The sequence below is a fragment of the Epargyreus clarus genome, unplaced genomic scaffold, assembly GCF_041222505.1.
Source record: "Epargyreus clarus isolate Ecla_fem2 unplaced genomic scaffold, WU_Ecla_fem_2.2 ptg000024l, whole genome shotgun sequence".
In the NCBI taxonomy this organism is placed as follows: Eukaryota; Metazoa; Arthropoda; class Insecta; order Lepidoptera; family Hesperiidae; genus Epargyreus; species Epargyreus clarus.
In genome coordinates this window covers 4,721,883-4,743,552 of record NW_027332231.1, presented here as the reverse complement: position 1 = coordinate 4,743,552, position 21,670 = coordinate 4,721,883, and the positions used below count along the sequence as shown (strand labels likewise).

The window sequence follows — 21,670 nt, the reverse complement described above, 5'->3', positions numbered from 1 at the left end:
ACCCATTACTATCCCAATACTAGGCAAGGGTCTCCTTTCAGAATGAGAAGGATTAGGCCATAGTGAATTGGATTGAATGGCGGATGGCCAAATGCGAATTGGTAGACTTCAACTACTTTGAAAACTTTTTTTTCAAGATTTCTCAGGTATACAGATTTCCTCACGAAGTTTTCTTTCACCGTTTAATCAAGTGATCATTTATTATTTTCTAATACGCATATGACTGAAAAATCAGAGGTGCCTGAAATTTGAACCTCGGGACTTTTTAACCACTGGGCTATCACTGGTTTGTATATCACTGCGTTGTATAAAATACATTGCAATAAAATTATGTACCTATAGTGCAACTAATTTATGATAATTAAGATAGTAATCGTAATATAAGTCAAAGGCTCTCGATCAATATTTAAGAAGACAATAAAAATTAACGCATTTGGTCCTTTTGGTGCTAATCTGTCGTAGATTAGGACCATTCAGTTACGATCGATTCAATATAACGTTGTCAGGAACAGATCAACCTCGCATACGACGCCACCGGCGATTCCTAGTGTATGAATAGAATTCCTTCCCTCGTGTCTCAGGGTTCCAATTTATTTCTTTATTACGAATTCTTTCCTTGCCACCAGGATGATTTTGCGATGAATGTCTGCGCAAATATCGTAATTACATTCGTTATTCGGTAATCTTGACAAAATACTGTCGTAAATTGAGATTATTCGCTTCAAGCTTCTACGGTTTATTTGTTTATGTATTTAAATTATTGTTTATTTGTTTCTGTATATTTTTTATATCTTTGTGAAAGTTAGATACTAATGTAACAAATATTTAATCTTTTTTTTACTATATGAATGTTTTTCGCTTACTTGTTATTTGCAATTTTATGGTACATATTTTTATATTTATACCTAACGATAAGGCAGACGGGTTACCTGGTGGAAAGCAGTCACCGACGCCTATGGACATTTGCAACACCACAGAAGTCGCCATCGCATCGCCGGCGTTGAAGGAGAGCTCTTTTTGCACCCCTCTGGAAGAACTCCATGTTATAGCGCTCAGGGAATACCCCGGGAAGTTCATTCACATAAATTTCTCGTAATGAATTTCTATTGTCTTCCTTCATTATTTCATAGTTTAGCAATCAAATGATGGTCCTTTTATTGGCTAGAGAATACACAGAATATTACCCCTATGTGTATATAATTAAAAAGTTTTTCTTTCATCACGTATTTATAAAGTAGACTTTTGAGTTGGGACTTAAAATTTCCATCGGGAAAGTAATTATTGAATTCTCTATTTCTACAACATCTTTAGGTCAACATCCAGAAAATTATGAGAAAATGTATAAAATACTGGAATCACTTTTCTAAGAAGCTCATTTCATTTTCTTTGACAGGTTTCCCCGCACTAATTAAGCGGTATTAAATTTTTAGAATATTTTAGAAAATAAAATTGATTGATAGTAATTTTTAATAAAAGTTTATTTTTACTTGAGGTCCATTTATCGTATAGGAGTTGTAGATATAGTACTATTTTGGATTTTCAAGTAGGGTACGAAACATTCTTACTTAGTTTTCATTTCGATTCCACGAATTAATTGCACTTGATTACCTCTTAATTTGAGAGTCCGAGGTACGCATCCAAGGTATGGGCCTCTTTCAAGTTACTATTAGGTACGTGTTAGAAATTATTATGTCTTTCTATAAAGACGAAGAAAAACATTACGATGAATCACACCGCCCGAGAGTTCTTTAAATAAAGTTCTCATAGTCGCGGACTTTGGCTTAAACCTGTCTCACTTTGAGAAGAGACATGTGCCCAATAGTGTGACAATAATGGACTGACCACGAAGATGGGTTAAAGCAAACAACTTAGCCGATTATATTTATATTAAAAAAATACATTAGATAAGACTTATCTAGATAACACGATAATCATATTTAATACAAAGAGGTAATGGCTAATATTTGGAAAGTAATTACAATGACAACGGTCACGTGAGGTTACTTAGGGACCGCCGCCGGGCAAAGGTTTGATTGCGACATGTTGCTTTGTAGCCGCGACATTTGTTCTTTTACTAAAAGAATTTTACCAAAACGGCCTTGGGAAGGGCACGAAAATTAGCTAAATTTAAAATAAAAAAGAAAATTCCATGAATTCTTAAAATAGAGTAATTTAAGACGAGAAAAACAACTTGATTAATGCGGATTATACTTATCTAAGTCTAGTCTTTTGTCCCTTAGGACAAAATTAAGTTTTTCGTTCTCTTTTAAATACTTGGAAAACATCAGGTGTATTTTTTGTAAGTTTTCTAATTATTTACTTTCATCTTCTAGTAGGTACCTTGTTTTTCCACGGCCGATAAACCTGTCTTACAGGAATAGACGTAAACTAGTGTAAAATGTTGCCGAGGCAGTTAAAGTCAACCGTAGCAATACGTCAGTCATAAACTATATGCGTCTATCTTCGTCTTCTTAGAACTTGTAAGGTTTACCTCAAACTGACGGCAAATATTACAAAACCATTAGAAAAAGGAAATCTCCTAGCTGTACCCTTAGTATGTGTTGTACCTTTTTTACAAAAATGTCTGTTTTTGTATTTGTTTACGTATTTGCCCATACATTTCCAATCAGCGCCCCTAGCGGACTGTATCAGGACTGATTGGAAATGTATGGAAAATACTTAAACAAATACAAAAACAGTCAATAATGTAACAACTTATACTAAGGGTACAGGCTATATGATCATGGTAGAGAAACGGAAATCTTATTGTTTCAGTTTTGAAGTTGTATGTTGTATGTGTAAAATGTTAAGTAAACTTCGATACTGTGATTCAGAAATATTAGCAGCGCCATCTCTTGATTAGTTACGAAAGATTCACCAGAAGTTGATGGCGCAGAATTTTTATCTATTTTTAGAAATAAGACTGTAAATGTATTTTTGCTGCAAATTTTTGGCGCTTTGAATGGTTCGCTTAAGATTTTACCTTTGATCACCACTGGATCTCTATGACTCTAGTTCAGAAAATTTTTTTATTCCTAGCAAATTTGTCACAATAGGAATTGGAACCAGCTATTTAAGGAATTCAATAACTACTTTTACGTACGCTTTTAAAATGCGTTTGATCGACGTTCAATATAAAGTCGTCCATACAGATTGTGCCTTAGAATTTCCACGATTATAAACACAAAATACAAATGTTTGGCTTACAAATCGTTTAACAGTAATAATGCTAACTTTAATTGTTTTTACGAGAAATAGTATTTAGTAAATGCGATGCTTATTTACCTCGTGCTTTTCGAATGTTTATGTATTGTTTCGTCATTACACACGGTTTGACGTGAAATTCCGGCAAATGTTAGAGTTATAATTGTTATTATAAGGTTGTGGTAAATATAGACAGGTTCAATTATGGTAAACGATGGTAGTCGTGGTATTGCGAAAAAGAAAAAGCCAATGTGTATTTTTTTTCGTGTAATTTTGTTAAAAAGTTTAAAAGGGTATATGAATTCTCCTAGTTTGCACTTGACCAGCGAGATGGACTATGACTTAAGCCTCTTTTACGGTGAGTGGAGACTCGTGCCTAGCTGTGGGACAGTACCTAATGAGATGACAATAATCGGGATGATAACTTTGTATTATAAATATCTGTCATGAAAATCTGTAAGCGATTTTATTACCATGAGTACTAAGTTGAAATATTTCTGTGTTGAAAAGTTAGTATATTTGATTTATTTCCGTCTTCGAATCAGAACACATCCTTATATTGCTACTACTTATAAGGTACCGCCGCTTACTGACACACCCATTTCTAGTACTACGAATAACTACCAGAAATGGGTGTGGCAGTGCTGCTGCCGTATTTGTTGTTATAGCGGACATAATAATGTAACAACAAAATGTAAGATTTTAAGTGTCTATCTATTACGGTTTAAGAGATAGAACCCACTGATAGATGGATAGATGAACAGTATAGGCTTAGTAATAGGGTTCCGCTTTTACTTCGTGTATAGAACCCTAGAAAATAAGTACCAAAAGTTTTAAATCGAAATTATATTGTAATAATTACCAGAAAATCGAGGAGAGTGCGCGCTCTATAAAATATTTTATTTTTGTTTTCTCAACAGATAAACAGTCAATTTGCTACGAGTATTAAATGTTCGCTATACAATCTCGGATAGTAACCGTTTGCATGTCAAAAGTACAAAAAGTGCGCATTTTTTGTTTACCGCGCAGTATGTGACGTCTACATGACGTATGTGTTGCCGATTTCGACGCCTACGCAGTGCTTTCGTCAAAAATGTTGCTACCATGGCCGAAAAACTTGATAGACCAAACGCTTGTAAAAAACTTACGAAAAATTAAAAAATATTAAATTAATTATAAGAATATCATACTCGTATTATGATTGGACATTGGTTTGTTTGTAGAGTTAAATAAATTGCTATTCATACAAATATTTCTACATACTTTACACATTAATATTTGCTAATTAAAGTTGACCAAACAACAATAGTGAGTACCGACTTTACAAGCAATTATTCAAAAAGTAACAGATTTACCTATGTACCAAAATGTATTATTAGGAGTCCATTTCCTTAGTTCATCTTTGACGTGTTTTATGTAGTGTACACATGTAGTATCGGTTAATCGATTTTAATTTAGAATCAAAAAGAGAATGATTCAGTGACGGCGCCAGAACAGTTCTCTCAAGGGCAAAGGTCAATATTCTCAAGTACTCCGAAGTTATTCTGTGCTAATGTTATACTGACAGATAAATAATAAGTAGTAAGTACATATTTATTAAACAGGGTAAGTGGTAAGTACCTATAAATCTAGTTTAATAACTAGATGATGATTATAGAAAAAGCCCGATTGCTTAAAAATATTATTTCCATTATTCCTTGTTCATAAGCAACTAGTGACGAATTGAAACTAAAAGTAACAAATTCTAAACATTGTTATGTAAAGCTCCCTACATTTATATGTAATAAACAGTAAGGCACATCTGCAAGTAACATCGGTGTAATAACTCGTGGGTGCAACATTTTTATTTATTTATTTATTTATTCATTCTTAATATACCTAAAATATGGTATAAAGGCGGACTTAATGCTATGAGCATTCTCTACCAGTCAACCTTTAGGTCAAACAGAGATCAGCGAGGACGGTATTGATATAATTAAATATAAATAAATTTACTAAATAAAATATTCAACAAAATAAGATATATATTGTACGTATAGATGTATATAAACGGTAATTTAATAAACATATAAATGCAGAAATAGTGAAAAAAGAAAAAAAAATAAAAGTAAAAAATAAAAACAAATACAATTAATTGTAATAAATAGATAAAACTAAATTAATTTAATTCCCCAGATGTTGTCTCAGATAGTATTCTGTGACTTTTGATTTGAATCTCTCCCTGTTCAGAAGTTTTTTGAGATTAATGGGTAGGGCGTTCCAGATACGTTGTTGACCGAGGGCTTCTAGTGCAATGCGTTATAACAACTTCAATTGGCTGATGTAATGGTGATATGGACTGTTGTAAAATGGATGCATGGTTTGCATGTACTATTAATATTTATTAGACATTAATAAGTAAACAGAAAATAAAAGATAACATCCATTAATACAAAAATATTTTTTAATATAAAAACTATCGCTTTACTTGTTAACTTTAAGATAATATTTTAAAATAATAACGGTGACTTACTTTGGACTAACAGATGCCCGTTTATAGTTACTGTTCCATTATTCCTTGTTCATAAGCAACTGTGAAACTAAAACTAATAAATTAAAAACATTGTAATGTAAAGCTCTCTATATCTATATTTAATACAACCACCGTAAGGCACATCTGCAAGTAACATGAATGCAATAACTCGTGAGTGCAACAATGTTGACAGAGTGCTTCTAGTGCAATACGTTCAATCAACTTCAATTGGCAGATGGTGATATGGACTGCTGTGAAATTGAGGCATGTTTTCATTTATTATTTATTTTCTTTAAAGATACATTTGGAAAGATAGTTGAGAAGTTATAGAAATCTGAATAGTTTTAATATAAAGACACACCTGAATAATTTAGCACTATTAATTCAAATCAATCCGTATAATACTTAGAAAGAAGGGGTTTTGGATCGAAGCAAAATATATTTTATTTATTTTAAATAATAACACATAGAAAATAGCAGACATCATTTATTGATACAAAAAATATATTAAAAAACCATGGCTTTACTTGTTTACTTTAAGATATTATTTGAAAATAATAACGGTGACTTACTTTGAACAAACAAATGCCCTTTTATTATTACTGTTCCATTATTCCCTTTTCATTAGCAACAAGTTGCCAACTGTGAAACTAAATCTAACAAATTGTAAACATTGTAATGTAAAGCTCTCTAATAAAGAGCAGCTAATAAACAGTAAGGCACATCTGCAAGTAACATGAATGTAATAACTCGTGAGTGCAACAATGTTGACCGAGTGCTTCTAGTGCAATACGTTCAATCAACTTCAATTGGCAGACGCTGCTTTAGACTGTTGAAAAATGGATGCATGTTTTAGTAATATTAATTCAAATCAATCAGTATTATACTTACATAGAATGGCTTTTGGACCTGACTAAAAAAAATCTATGTTTAATAACAATATATAAAGAGAAGAAAAGGTAAAGTCTATTAAGACACAAAATATATTTTGAAGTTAATAACCATTGCAATACTTATTTGTTTACTTTGCAAATAATAACGGTGACTTACTTTTGACTAACAAATTCCTGTTTATGATTTGTTCACTATTCTATTATTCCCGCCTTATAAGCGGCAACCAGTGACGAACAAAGTTGAAACTAAAAGTAGAAAAAATCTAAACATTATAATTCAGAGCTCTCTACATTTGTAAAGAACATATAGTAAGGCACATCTGCAAGTAACATGAATGTAATAACTCGCGAGTGCAACAATGTTGACCGAGAGCTTCTAGTGCAATACGTTCAATCAACTTCAATTGGCAGACGCTGCTATGGACTGTTTTGAAAATGATGCATGTTTTTTGGAGCACTCTTTCGTAATATTACATTTATGTTGTTGTAGTTTTTTTCGAAGATTCATTTGAAAAATGAGTAGAGAAGTTATTGAACTTCAAATATGTATTTGTATATTCTTGGGTTCTTATAATTTCCAAATTTAATAATTTAGAATAGTTTCGTTATAAAATAACACTCGAATATTAGAATAATATTAATTTAAATCATTCAGTATAATAACTTAGTGGGCAATTAGATAACTAAATATATTTATTAGTTTGAAACCAGATATAAGTAGATCCCAATTAGTGACGATCTTCATCCGTTTAATGGATGAAAATCATACCAAATCGCTACTTTACCTATTTTGAATAAGAGTAAATAATGAAAAAAATGAAAATTATTTATTTAATGTATTGTATTGTATTTACAAGTAACGGTGACTTATATTTGACTTACAATAGCTCGTTTGGCTTATTACCAGTGTCAAAGATTGTGATATTTTCATTATAGTTGCCATCAAACAGCCCGCCTTTACGACAATAACATCTATACCTCTCATACTATACTGGTATCGGTGACAAACACACTTGACATTTTTACTCGGACGCAATTACCCCAATACCCGTATACGATAGGTCAGCTGTGCCCAACTTTCATTGCATTTTCTACTTAGCTACACTATTTGCAAGACGACCATTCATAAGCTGTATTGGAAATAAATTTGTTTACTTTTATATGTTCCACACATTCTGTTTTATTTTACAGTTTTATTTTAAATTGAAATTAAAAATAAAACTCTTAAAAGAGAAGGAATTCTTAAGTAAAATACTGGCAATCATTGTATAAAATTAAGAAATAAGTTAATTTTTTTTTATAATATAGAAGTAGCAGACGAGCATGCAGTCCACCTGATGGTAAGTGGCTACTGCCGCCCATGGACATTTGTAATCAACCCCAGATAGGATAAGATATTCCTACCTGAGGTCGGCCACAGATGCGCCGCTACCCTTGAAGACTAAGCTGGAACGATCCGAAAAGTCTGTCTCCCTTACCACACCCTTCAAACCGGAACACAGCAGCGCCTAACACTGCTGTTATTAGGTAGAAATAGGTGTGGCGGTGGTGCCGCCGAAGTCGAATCGCAAAGGGTTCTACCACCTTTCTCTAATTTCGGTTTCTAATTATATTCACTTCGCCGATCATGCACCTACATTGTTTTCATCAGACGTGTCATTATTGCATTGATGACTTAGATTTTTTTTTCTATGTTGGTTTGACTTCTCTTCGTGTGAGAACGTCACGAAAATTCCACTACCATAAATTACACCGATGGTTCAGCACCTGAATATTTCTGAATATAGTTATAGTTAGTTTAGTTTCATCAAACAAAATTTAATTAGAAAATACGTCATAGATTTTATAATATCTTTGACGATTTTAATCACCCGTCATTCCGTAGGAGAAATAAAAATAGCATTACATCATCAATAAATTACGAGTATAATGGAAATTTTATCGACTTTCTGGTACAGTAGGTTGAGAACCGCTGCCCCGTGACGCCAGCCCACCTGCTTGTTTCCATCACCTACTAATGTAGCCGCCGTCACATAAATTTAGTTAAGGAGCCCCTTCGACAGATATACGAACCGAATTTTCGTGTGTCGCTTTTGTCTGCTCTCTCATTTCAGTCTTATTTGTTCGACAATGCTTGAAGAATAGTTCCCAATAGATGGCGTTACTTAAATTTCGATATCAAAGGTTGTTAAAAATAGTCTTAAATATTTGCGTTATGACGTAAAACGTATCGATACGCCCCTTTTGCATTTTAATCCTGCTATAACAAGCTAAATATAGAAATTTCCTGTCACCCACTTTAAAGACACAACAAAGAAACCTTTTATTTTCAGTTACAGTTAATGTGCATTTGATCAGCGTGGTAGACTATGGGCCTTGTTAGTCTGAAAACCAGCTGGAGCTAAGAAATGGGACAGTAATGGCTTAATGATGATTAGGTATAAAGAAAAAAGCTGAAAGGAGCGCAATATTTACTCCCGACTATTCCTTCTGGACCGCGCCTTAAATTCCTAAAATAAATTATTATTACATACTTAATTGAATGTGATGAAAATTTAATGTTATCTTAAAAATTAGAGTCGAGCCCGGCAAGTCGTTACTTCCCGTTTACGGGTAATAGACGACTCAAAGTAATTTAAACGTGAAATAAATTTCACTTAAGAGAACCCTTAAGTTCTCATATTGCCCCTAAGATTATAATGCTAAAATTTCATATACAAACGGTATATGGAATCTTAGAAATTTTATGTTTAAATTTTTATTAATTATGAGAATTTTTTATTTAGTTCATATTTATTTTTATACTTATTTAATATGTTTATTACGTAAATATAATTTGGAACAATTTCGATTTTAAATAAAGATACAATTTATATAGTTATTTGTTGGTCATGAGTATAGCCAGTAATTGACTCAAGAGAGATTAAAAAACAGGTAAAAAATCGGATGTATTGCTTTGCCCGCCATTAGTGTTATCTGTGGCACTCATAGACAAGGAATCTAATGTTTTTAATGCACTTTTTGTTACGTAGCGCAGAGTACAATCAACTATAATTATCAAACTAAGTATTAGTTGTATTTTTACGTACAATTTCTTATAGCTTTCAAGTTTTAAATTGACATATGAATGTTTTAAAGGGTGATTGTAACTTATCAGAATCATGTTTTATTAAATGTTATCATTAATATTTAAGACATATATTATGTGCTACAATATTTAAAAAAAATATTGTAGTTGTAATATGATTATCTGTCGAAATAAAAATATGTTATTTTGTAATTGAAACATTATATAATTAGCTTCTGTAATTAAGAAAATTTGAATTTTGTCTTCACACCTCAATAATCGTGTTAACAACTCCTTCGACTCGTATATTTTATTACGAGCTAAATATTAGAATAATTATTTAATTTATGCAAGTGATGTATCACATCATTAACCAAGTAATCAACACAAATAAACGTTGATTAAAATAAATTTTAAAACGACCCTTTGTTTTAAAACTGTAAACTTTACAACAAATCTCGTCGAATTGTGTATTTTCCAACACAATACACAATAAAGGCATTTCAGCGAAGGAATTTCTGAGCTTGAAATTCAATTCCATATCGAGTGAAACGTAAATCTATTCTATTCTATTTACGTTTCAAACCATATGAACCATGCGGATTTGTTGTGATCCAGATAAACCGATCGGCCGTGTAAAATGTATTCGAATAAATCATACATGGTATTGGAATATGTAGAAATACATTCAGTACGCAGTACAAAGTGCTTCAATTTCAAATTCGGATTTTACACATGCTATAAATGTTAAAGGATTGACGTGCAACAAAGGTTTTCAATTGATACCTATTCCCGGATTAGTGACGCAATTTGTGCTTCTGATTACTGTATTATATCTTTAATTATCTAATAAAATATTAAGTTATTTAATAAGAATTAGCCTGAATGTTGAGTAGATAGGGTATAATTGAAGTGAAGTGTTTAGGTAAATCACAAAAAGTCGTACCACGTTTTAGAAAATTGATAATTACGTATTAATGAAAAATGAAGATGCACATTTTGGAATATACTTTATAATTATTTTCTTTTATCTCTGATTATAAAAATAAAAGTGGTTAACTACAAAATGTAGAGTCGCATGCTTGTCAAACTTGCTACATTTTCTTGTTAGGAGTGAGTAATCTTTACTAATCTATGGCTTTATATAATGTAAGTCAATATTCGAAGGTTTGTGAGTAACTTATTCAACTATAGTACCAACAAAGAGTAATTCAGATTGCAACTAGAAACTAATCAATATTTAATCGCAAACACGAGTTAGGAATGGCATTCAGGGACTTTCAACAACAATTTCCTCTTCAACCTCTAGAACTATTGGTGTTAGTCTATGATAATTGAGATAGGTAATTGGATTAGTTCTGGTTCAAACCGGATAGTAGCGGAACAGTCAAGTTATTGTTTTCCGAAATAATATGTACCTATATTTTCTCACGAATTGTTTGCAGCCAGATTTTTTGCAGCCAAATTATCTATTCTTAATAGATATAACATATTTTATAAAGTAAAGTAACTATTACGCTTTTTATACTCATAATTTCACATGAGGATATTTTCTGTGTATGAATGAAAATCGGTAATAAAAAACGAAAGAAATAACTATATCGCCTTTTAACAAAATAAAGAATTCATATTCCATTTTCAAACTTTAAATTAACTATTAGAAAAACACAATGATTATTTGGTATTCCATAGATTAATATATAAATTATTCTGCTGTGCTCTCAAATCAGCAGAAACTATTTATTAATCTGTGTGATATTCCTTTTTCAAATGATTCAAATACCTACATACGAGTAGGTGCGTTCACTTTAAGTGGTCACTTCAGTTAGTTATTTATATATTGTTACAAATATAAACTGATACTATAGATAAGATACTTCCTTAATTCCATAAAATTATTGTAGAATCATCGTCATCATCATCAACCCATTATTGTCCCACTGCTGGGCACGGGTCTCCTCTCAGAATGAGAAGGATTTGGCCATAGTCCACCGCGCTGCCCAAGTGCGTATTGGTGGAATAACGTACCTTTGAGATTGTTTTTTATAAAAATCTTAGGTATGCAGTTTTCCGCACGATGTTTTCCTTCACCGTTTTAGCAAGTGATAATTAATTTATAATACGCACATAATTTCGAAAAATCAGCGGTGAAGAACCTCGGACCTCTCGATCGAGAGACCGGGTTTCTTAACCACTAGGCTACCACTGCCTTATTATAGAATATTATTGTAAATATGTATGTATATACCTACCAAACACTTCAATGTAATTTCTAAAAATACACATTAATTATTTATAATAAAATAACATAAAAAATATGCTTTTTGGAAATCGACCGAGTTGGATTCCAGGTGTAAAATAGTATTTAGTACTTTAAAAAGTCTATGCATATACTTTGCGCTTATTTCTAACGAATTCTTCGAAAAATAAGTACAGATATTCTTCATTTACTAAGACCGTTGTGACAAACTTCTTAATAAAGTGTATTGCAAGAGATTTAAAGTAAAATGAGAAACCCGTTTTAACGTATTCCATATTTCGTTCCTCTACGTATAGCAGTCGTGGCCGAGTGGTTAAGGCGTCTGACTCGAAATCAGATTCCCTCTGGGAGCGTAGGTTCGAATCCTACCGGCTGCGTGCGTTATACACGTCTGGTATATTTTTTGATATTTTATAACAAGATTTTTTTCATGTTTTTTGAATAATTTCAAAAGTAAAACACGATATGTACATTTTGTTACGGATAAGTGAATAACAAAAACTAAAGAGTTAAAATATAACTTTTACGAACCTACTTTAGTGATATTCATATTTATGAAAAGAAAAAAAACAATCCATTATCTGTTTTTATTTATGTTGTATTCTATTAAAATGTCAAATATTTATTCATACAGAAATTGTTTATAGGTTTAAATTATCTGGATATCACATTTAACTTTTAAATTTCTTTTGGGACAAATAATTTCATACTATTTAGTAAGATATTTTTATTATACATTACACGTCTCAGAAATGACAGTAACAGAAGTTTGTAGATAAACCACCCCTAACGTTATTTCGAGTTGGCAACATTGAACAAAGATACCTACTCGGAGACTTCACTTACGACTACTGTATTCCCTCGAGGCGAGATAATAATTGGCCAAGTACGAATCGAACGAACAAGGAGAGTTCCGTACCACCAAACTTTCGTTTATTTTATTTTTTGTATTTGTTATTGTAGTGCTATACAAGTAAATACCTACTTACATTGTGAAAATTTGAACGGTCTACCTGTTACGGGTCAATAGCGGTTCAGTATGGTTTATATTACGGTTCAATCAATCAACGCGAAAAACGTAAAAAATAGAGGTATTCTTTATGTGGCTTTGTATGGCGACCCCTAATTACTTTGAAGCGTTTTTTATTTTGTACCTATAGTTGTCACAATTTGATAGGCCCATTTTGACACATGCTATCTTAATGTCATTAATGTTTTAAACTAACTTTTTAGTAGACAGTTTACGACCACGTTACGGCTAAATCATAATCGACTAACCTTCAAATAATCGAAACTTAAAATTACCAATAATCAATTATTTATCCCCTTTTCATCATAACAACACACAAATAATCAAGACGTTGTTTCTTAATGAATGATAAAATGAAAAAAAAAATACAGTTAACGAGCGATGCTTTTAAACATGATTTAATTTTTAAATTATACTAGGATTTATTTTCTTTTCTCCTTTTTATTAAATATTTCGATGACTTAGAAAAATATTAAATAAATATTCTGTTTACAAAATTTTAAGTAATCTATACAATACGATGTGGGGTTGTAATCGATTTGTAGTAAAAATTGGTTTTAGGTTATCGATTTCTATATCACACGCTTAGTGCCTAAAAATGGCATGTGTCAAAATGGGCCTATTTAATTGTGACGACTATACTTGTTGTTATAGCGATCATCTTTATTCATATTATCATACTTTATAAAAAGATCAAGTGTCTATCTATTAAGGCCCAAGAGCCCTGCGACAGACGGACGGACAGCGGAGGCTTCTTGCTTAGTAATAGGGTGGCGTTTTTACCCTTGGTATACGGAACCCTAAAAGAGGAACGGGAATTAAGGAGTTTGGATGTGGGGTACGAATGTCAATTTTGCAGCATCCAGCAAAGGCTTTCATCCCCTGGGGCGATTGTTGTTTTTGTCGAACGATTTTAAGTCGCCATGGATGAGAAAAGGTAGGGACCCTCTGAATATATTTTCCAAGAAAATATTTCACGTGTTAACTTTTAAAAACGATGCTTTTTAAAAGAGTTTTGTTCAGGAAAGTATGATAGTTTTTTGTGTGTATAAAAATAAATGTGAATATGCAGCTAAAACACAAAATATTTGCTTATAAATAACTAATTTTTCATTGAATTTCTATAAATTTTGTTTGTACTGTGGACTAATGGAAACAACAACAAATAGTTTTTTTTCTCTTATTGAGACTATCAAACGGGTTTGAAGTTATAATAACGTTAAGACTGCAATTCAATTATTATTCTAAATTATTCTAAATATTTAGGTAGTTATCCCTTAGAACGAAATTGAAATATATCTTAGTCCTATCCTTATCGAACGTCAATTTTGAACAGTAACATTATCCCTTTCTATAATAAGTCAAAAATAAAGCGTTCCAAAAACGCTTAATAAGTATAGACCGCGTAAAACTGCTAGCCCGCTCTGAATATAGAAATCAATCGCATCGCCATATCAAATTGTATGACTACACCTGCTCGCAACTACTTCAGAGCGAACTAGCAGTTTGGCGCGGACTATACCTTTTGTGCGAAGCTGGCATATGAGTACGTTCACATCTGAAGTAATAACAAAAATTTACGATGCTCAGAGAATTCTGTTGCCTTGGGAATTGTTAAATTATATTTTTCGGCAACTTCCATAAAGTTATTCGATGTTGAGTCTCGACAGACCGACTTACTTCTCGGAGTAATGCTGTTATTTGCTTGTGTTTTGAGGCAAAACTTTTGTGGCAGATTTCACCAAGCCATCGCGTTGATTTAACATTTTTTGTAAGAAGTAGTAAAGTACCATGCAGTCCACCTAATGCTAAATGGTTCCAGTACATATGTAATCGGTTACTGGAAAGGTTTTAGTGCGGTAAGAATCCCATATAATCCCGAGTCGCTCCCACGGTACTGGGTACTTTTTGAGAGTTTCCCCCTCGTCAACAAAAAAAGGACATCTGTAATCGACTCCAAAAAAGATTAAAGTCCATCCTGAGATCAACAACAGATGCTACTTTTGCGTACTAAGTTGAAACGCCTCGTATAAGCATGTCTTCCTTACCACACCTTTCAATCCAGAACACAGCAACTAACACTGCTGTTATGAGGCAAAAATAGATATTGTGGTGTCTGTCTGAATATACGTGATCACTGCAACACATACCAAGAATATGCATGCAAGCGTAATTCAGAGACACGATAGTATATTACGCCCAAGAGGAGTTTACACATATTAGATATATACCTATCACTATCACATAGTAGTGAATACGCAAGTTAATTAGTTACGAGCTGACGCTCAATTCCTTCGACTAGTGATCTAATTTGGAATGGCTTATGTAAGCAAATGTAAGCTACTAACTACCAATCCCTTGGAAACTAAACGAGTATTAACCAAATTAAAGTCGGCGCAAATATTTCTTTAGGCAAATGTTCAGATGTAATGATGGTGATGTTGATACCGAGTACCGACTTTAAATATGTCTCGACCTGACATCGATTAGAGATGAATAGCCTCTGAAGCCTATGTGAGAAAGCTTTATTATTTTTCTATTTATTTATTTTATTTAGTCCAAATAAATATATGATGATGATTATTAATATTCTTAATTAATAGTATGTCCAAAAACGTGTTTAAAATTAAACTTCACAGAGCGCCTGAAGGAAATACCTTCTGGCTATAAATTGTCATCCAAAAATATAGGCAACTTATGGTTAGGTACAAATATTTTGGGCTTTTCCTCTTTGTCCTATAAATCTATTTCATTGTCTCTTTCTCTCGATTTGTATCCACTCTTCACTTGGAGTTTCTCGCTTCCATTCACCTGTTTTACTTACAATTTCTGAGTAGGTTTTCTTTTCGCTCCTACTAACTTTATTAACTACCTCTATAATCACATAATTAAAACAAAAGTAGGTACGATAGCTTTGTTGATAGTCCAAGTTATATTTCTTTTCGCCCTTTTCGAAAAGAGATCAGAGTGTATTTTAGAAGGAGACAAAATTGAGGCACGTCGATGTAACACATATTTTTTGCTATTGATCGTCACCAGCGCCATCTAGTTACAAATTAAACGCACGCATGCTACGGTATACTAATATTTTTGAACTATTTAAAAGATGGTGATTCAACACTAGTAAGCAGTGATAGCCTATTGGTTAACAATCTCGGCCTCTCGATTGAGGGGTCCGGGGTTCAAATCCCAGACACGCATCTCTGATTTTTCAAAGTTATGTGCATATTAGGAATTAATTATCACTTGCTAAATGCTGAAGGAAAACATCGTGAGGAAACCTGCATACTTGAGAGATTTAAGAAAAAATCTCAAAGGTATGTGAAGTCTACCAATACGCACTTGAACAGCGCGGTGGACTATGGCCTAATCCTTCTCATTCTGATAGGAGACCCGTGCCCAGCAGTGGGACAGTAAAGGGGTGGATGATGATGCAACACTATTTCACGTGTAAAATAATTGGACGATAAGATTCCACACTATTAATTTATATTTGTAAAACTTCATTCATATTGAAATATTTGTTTGTTTGTAATATTTACTTGTCTATTGGTTGTTTGTATCAGTTAAATTTATTTGTATACATAAAAATGTTTTACACTCTCGATTTTATAGCGTTGAAACATATGTGGAAATGGTGCCGCAGGCGTCATTAATAACCTTTGTTTGTATTTACAATATATCGTTATTCTATTGAATGTAGCGATCGTATTGTATCCCAAAAGTCATCTCTGTGCACACAATAAAGTGACCTCAATATTGCACACTGAAATAAATGTAACGTTTTCAATTAACTATTGATTTACCTGTTCGCTGCCCGGTCTTTGAAGTTGAGTTAGCAGGAACAATAAAGAAGCAAGTTTATTGAAATAAACAGTTGTATGGCGGTAGTGGTGGTAGCCTTTTCAAGCAGCTAATTAAAATCGTTTTCAGTTACAAAGGAAAGTATTTAGGTTAACTATTGTTCGCCTCAATTCTTTCTCCGTTTTGATTTCGTTTGTAATGGTAATGTAAGTTTTCTTAAAAATGAAAGGTTATTCTGATAAAAGCTAGGTTTTGCTTAGAGTCGTTTGTTTAAATAGGATTTTGTTCCTGTACCAAAATAAAAAAAAAGTTAAAATTAAATTAAGTATGTTTTTATAGCGCTGAAAAATTCGTACATAATATGTGATAGGATCTGTTTGTGTATAATTATTATTTATTTATTTTTATTTATTTATTAATAGTAACACCAACGAAGTAATCACTGACAAATCCATTGTACAGTTTATATGAGCAATAAGTGTCACTTCACTTATACGTGCGAACGGCATGCAATAGAAAACAAGTAAGAGCTAATAGAAAATTACATAATTAAAAACATTAATATCTACAATTGAATTACCATCAAATATTACTATATTTATAATAAGCTTGAAGTGTATAGAAAATATTACTTTAACTATAAGTACGACGTAGGTACCTGGTTCTTAACAAATAAAATTATAATATATTTTTCCTTGAAAAAACACATGGGTGAGTCGTTATTATTAGTATATAAGGATTTCGTCGAAATCGCGATATTGGTAGGTACTTTTCTTATTCAATAAACATCAATAGGTAAAAAAATCAGTTCGAAATAAGTAGTCCTTTGTACTATACCCTTTGTTAATGTCCTTTGTACATGTCACCGTGCAAAGTCATAAAATAAATAAATAAGGTGGTAAAACCCTTTGTGGTTCGATTAGGTGGTGGAACCCCTGTGTGTCTGGCGTCACCACCGCCTCACCTGTTTCTGCCTAATAACAGTAGTGTTAAGCGCTACTGTGTTCTGCTTCGAAGGATATGGTTAGGGAGATATACTTTTCCGAGGCACTCCAGCTTAGTCCTCAGGGTTAGCGGCGCATCTGTGGCCGACCTCAGGTAGGTACATCTAATCTTATCTGGAGTTGATTACAGATAGTCATGGGCGGTAATAGCCACTTATCATCAGGCGAACTGCATGCTCGTCTGCTACTCCTATACTATATACAAAAAATGGTATAAGTAGTAAAACATATCACTGTCAAAATCTGTCTAGTTTTGTATCATACTCTACTACAGACATTACTTTTCATATAAAATGGACAGAACGAAAGTTTATCTTAATATGGGACTTAAATGTGTCCTGACTGCGATATAGGAAGATTAATGTGCTTAACGTGATCTTTTAAATACACATTTATCTTAAAATAAGAATGCTAGAAATTTTCCAAGAATAACTTTACATATTACTAATATGTGATATGTGGAAGGTAGAATCATCTATGTTTTGAATCTGTTTTTAACCGCAGTTTTAAGGGCTGCTATATTCTGTTTTGAAGGGTGAGGTATGGGAGACATACTTTTTCCAAGGCGTTACTTTGTCCTCAGGGGTAGCAAGTAGCAGCATCTGTTGACAGGTAGGGGTCTAATCTTATCGGGGATTGATTACAGATGCAAATAGGGGGCAGTAGCCACTTACGACCAGGTGGAGAGTACGCTCGTTTGCTATTCAATATTAACAAATAAATATAAAGAATAAATCTACAGGGTGAATTTTTCAAATAGGCCTTCAGGACCAAATCCGAAACTATAAGGATTAGCGAAAAATGCTGAAAGGAGTTACGAGGCCGATTTTGATAAAAACTAAAACTGCATCATTACTTTTTTTTTTAATTTCTTTTTCCCTAGCCGGGAATCGATCGATTTCATTTTCATAAAAAAAAAATACATCCTCTATATTATTCCTCTATCTAATAGTGTTGCTTATAAGGATCAAATTTTGGGAAATAATGATAAATGACAAACTAAAGGAAAAGCCTCAATTTCCAGAAAATACATATTTTTGACAGGTCCTTCATTCATACCTTGATAGGTATCAAAGCCAAAGATCGTGTTGAAAAAATATGCACATTACGTTCATTTTGAAAATCATAACCCTGTGACTGTCGCATTTGGGTAACATCGTCCAGACGTCTCCAATTACTATATACAGGGCCGGACTTAGAGGTGTGGAGGCTAATATTCCGAATTAAAGAAACCCATTTTTATCGTCCAGTGTTTCAAAAATTTACTCCTAACACAACACACCAATATAGTTTGGAACATAACTTATAAGGTGACCCATCGATATTTGGATTTTTTCACTGTTATTGTCCCCCACAATGTGCGCTACTGCCCATAAATTGGGTCCTGGGCTAGATATAACCCATTACAGTGTTAATTGGCTAAGTTATCGTGCACAGTTATTCCTCTAATTATAAAGTAGTAGAACTAATTTCAGTGTAACGTTTAAAGCTTTCATTTGCAAGTTGATAGCAATTTGTTTGCAGTGTTCAGTGTAGCTGAAGGGAATTGGTAAGACGTTTTAATTGCTGCTTACGTTGATAGGATAATAGCAACAGATTATAGGAAATTACAAGGTACATAAAACAAATATGTTATCACTAAATTGAACCAAAAGCGAAACCATTTCAATGAATGCTTCTATAAATAATTAGAATATTTTTCTTTTCGTAGTCTTATTTACGAAATTTTTATTATAGCAGTCTGTTTTGACTTTGTGATCATATTTGTTTATTGATTTGATAACTTTTCGACAATAAATAAAATTTTGGTTAGTAAAGTTGTAAAAAACGCAAGTAGCATGTAATGTATCATATGTGGATTCAGTGTGTGATTGCAAGGGTTGCAACCCTTTTGTGTCCCACTGCTGTGCATGGATCTTCCCCAATAATGGGAGGAGAAAAGTATGACTTATAGTACAAATCTTAAAAGTATGATCAACGTAATTTTAAGATTAGTAAGACAAAATTAATAATAAGAAATAGTAAGAAATTTTAAACAGTTTGGTTGGTAAACTACAACCAAGTAGTTTGAGATTCTTAGTTAAATTCTCTGAAGTAAAATTTTCTTACATCGTAATAATTACTTTAATTTTTTGAACCCTACGCACAAACAACTTCACCCATTAACCATTTGGCTAGGCATAGATACTGACCCGTTTGAACGATCAATCTCGGTCGCAAACGAAGACGGCGAACCCATTAATGGAGTTGTTGGTCATATGATAGTTCTGTTACTGCTGAAGTTACATTCAACTTGGACCATAGATTAGTAAAGATACTTCGCCGCCTTGAAATTGAATGAAGCCTCAAACGGCTTATTAGTAACTTATTTTTTTGAATTCTTGACAAATAAAAAGATTTTTAAAGAAAATTTACGAATAAATAACTAATACTGCGTAATTTACATAATAAATAAATAATTATTTAAAATATTTTAGGGACATTTTAGAACGGAGACGTGGCAAAACTTTTTTACGCAACTATTTCAATTCTCAAAACTGGGTACATTTTCTTGTTAGGAGTGAGTTATCTTTACTAATCTATGACTTTGACCTTGAATTTAGCTTTCAGTTTCGTTTCTTTAGTGTTGTTCTTAATGTTAGAGTCTGGTCTATACTTAAATAATAGTTACATGCCAATTGTTCATTAACCATTTGGCTAGGCGCATAGACATTGACCCGTCTGAACGATCAATCTCGCTCGCAAACAAAGACGGCGAACCCATTAGAGGAGTTGTCGGCCATATGATAGTTCTGTTACTGCTGAAGTTACAATCAACTTGGACCTTGAATTTAGCTTTCAGTTTCGTTTCTTTAGTGTTGTTCTTAATGTTAGAGTCTGGTCTATACATAAATCCTTACTAATATTATAAATCCGAAAGTAACTCTGTCTGTCTGTCTGTCTGTCTGTCTGTCAGGTTGTCTCTTCTTCACGCCCAAACCACTGAACCGGTTTTAATGAAATTTTGTACAAAGATAGTCTGAGACCCGAGAAAGGACATAGGATAGTTTTTATCCCGGAGATCCCACGGGAACTAGGGATGGCGATCTAAGATCGATTAATCGTAGAATCGATCTTTTGGACCCAAAACATCGATTATTTTAATCGATATTAGTAAGGATTGAATCGTAAACTATGCATTTGATCAAGATGATCTTTAGCAAAGTTGAAGGTACGAATTTTCAGTTTTATGTATGTTAGTATGTTATATTATTTTCTTTTAAACGCGGGCGAAGCCGCGGGCAAAAACTAGTGATAGTAATATGCCAATTATTCATTAACCATTTGGCTGGCATAGATACTGACCCGTCTGAACGATCAATCTCGCTCGCAAACAAAGACGGCGAACCCATTATTGGAGTTGTCGGTCATATGATAGTTCTGTTACTGCTGAAGTTACAATCAACTTGGACCTTGAATGTAGCTTTCAGTTTCGTTTCTTTAGTGTTGTTGTTAATGTTAGAGTCTAGTCTATACCTAAATAATAGTTACATAGTATTATCAGATAGTTAATAGCATTTTTTTAAATAAACGATTTGTTTTAATTAAATTCAAATAAGTATATTTAAAAAAGCTTTATAAAGGCAATTATTTTGAGAATATGATCGGACATTTTTTTTTCTTTTTGTCTATATGAGTTTAAAAATGCAATAATCACATTTATCACACTATAATTCTACATTTGATAAAAAAATACTTCACTCAAATCTTGAATGAAAGAACTAAATAAAACATGTTTGCTCGTCACTATTACCTACCTTAGATAATGCAACGTCATTTTGTAAAGATCTTACAAAGATGACTTTGCACTATCTTATCTAATTAGATATTTCAAGGCTAAGTTCTACGGTGATCCA

At 32.7% G+C, this 21,670-nt stretch overlaps 1 protein-coding gene and 1 non-coding gene across 3 annotated transcripts in view; both read left to right on the top strand.

Annotated features, from left to right (window-relative positions):
* Pde8 (phosphodiesterase 8) overlaps positions 1 to 21,670 on the top strand; it is a 286,786-nt gene that overhangs the window by 58,897 nt on the left and 206,219 nt on the right. The gene's annotated exons all lie outside the window — the stretch shown is intronic.
* Positions 12,232 to 12,313, top strand: TRNAS-CGA (transfer RNA serine (anticodon CGA)). Its single transcript has one exon. It is a non-coding gene; the product is annotated as a tRNA-Ser (tRNA).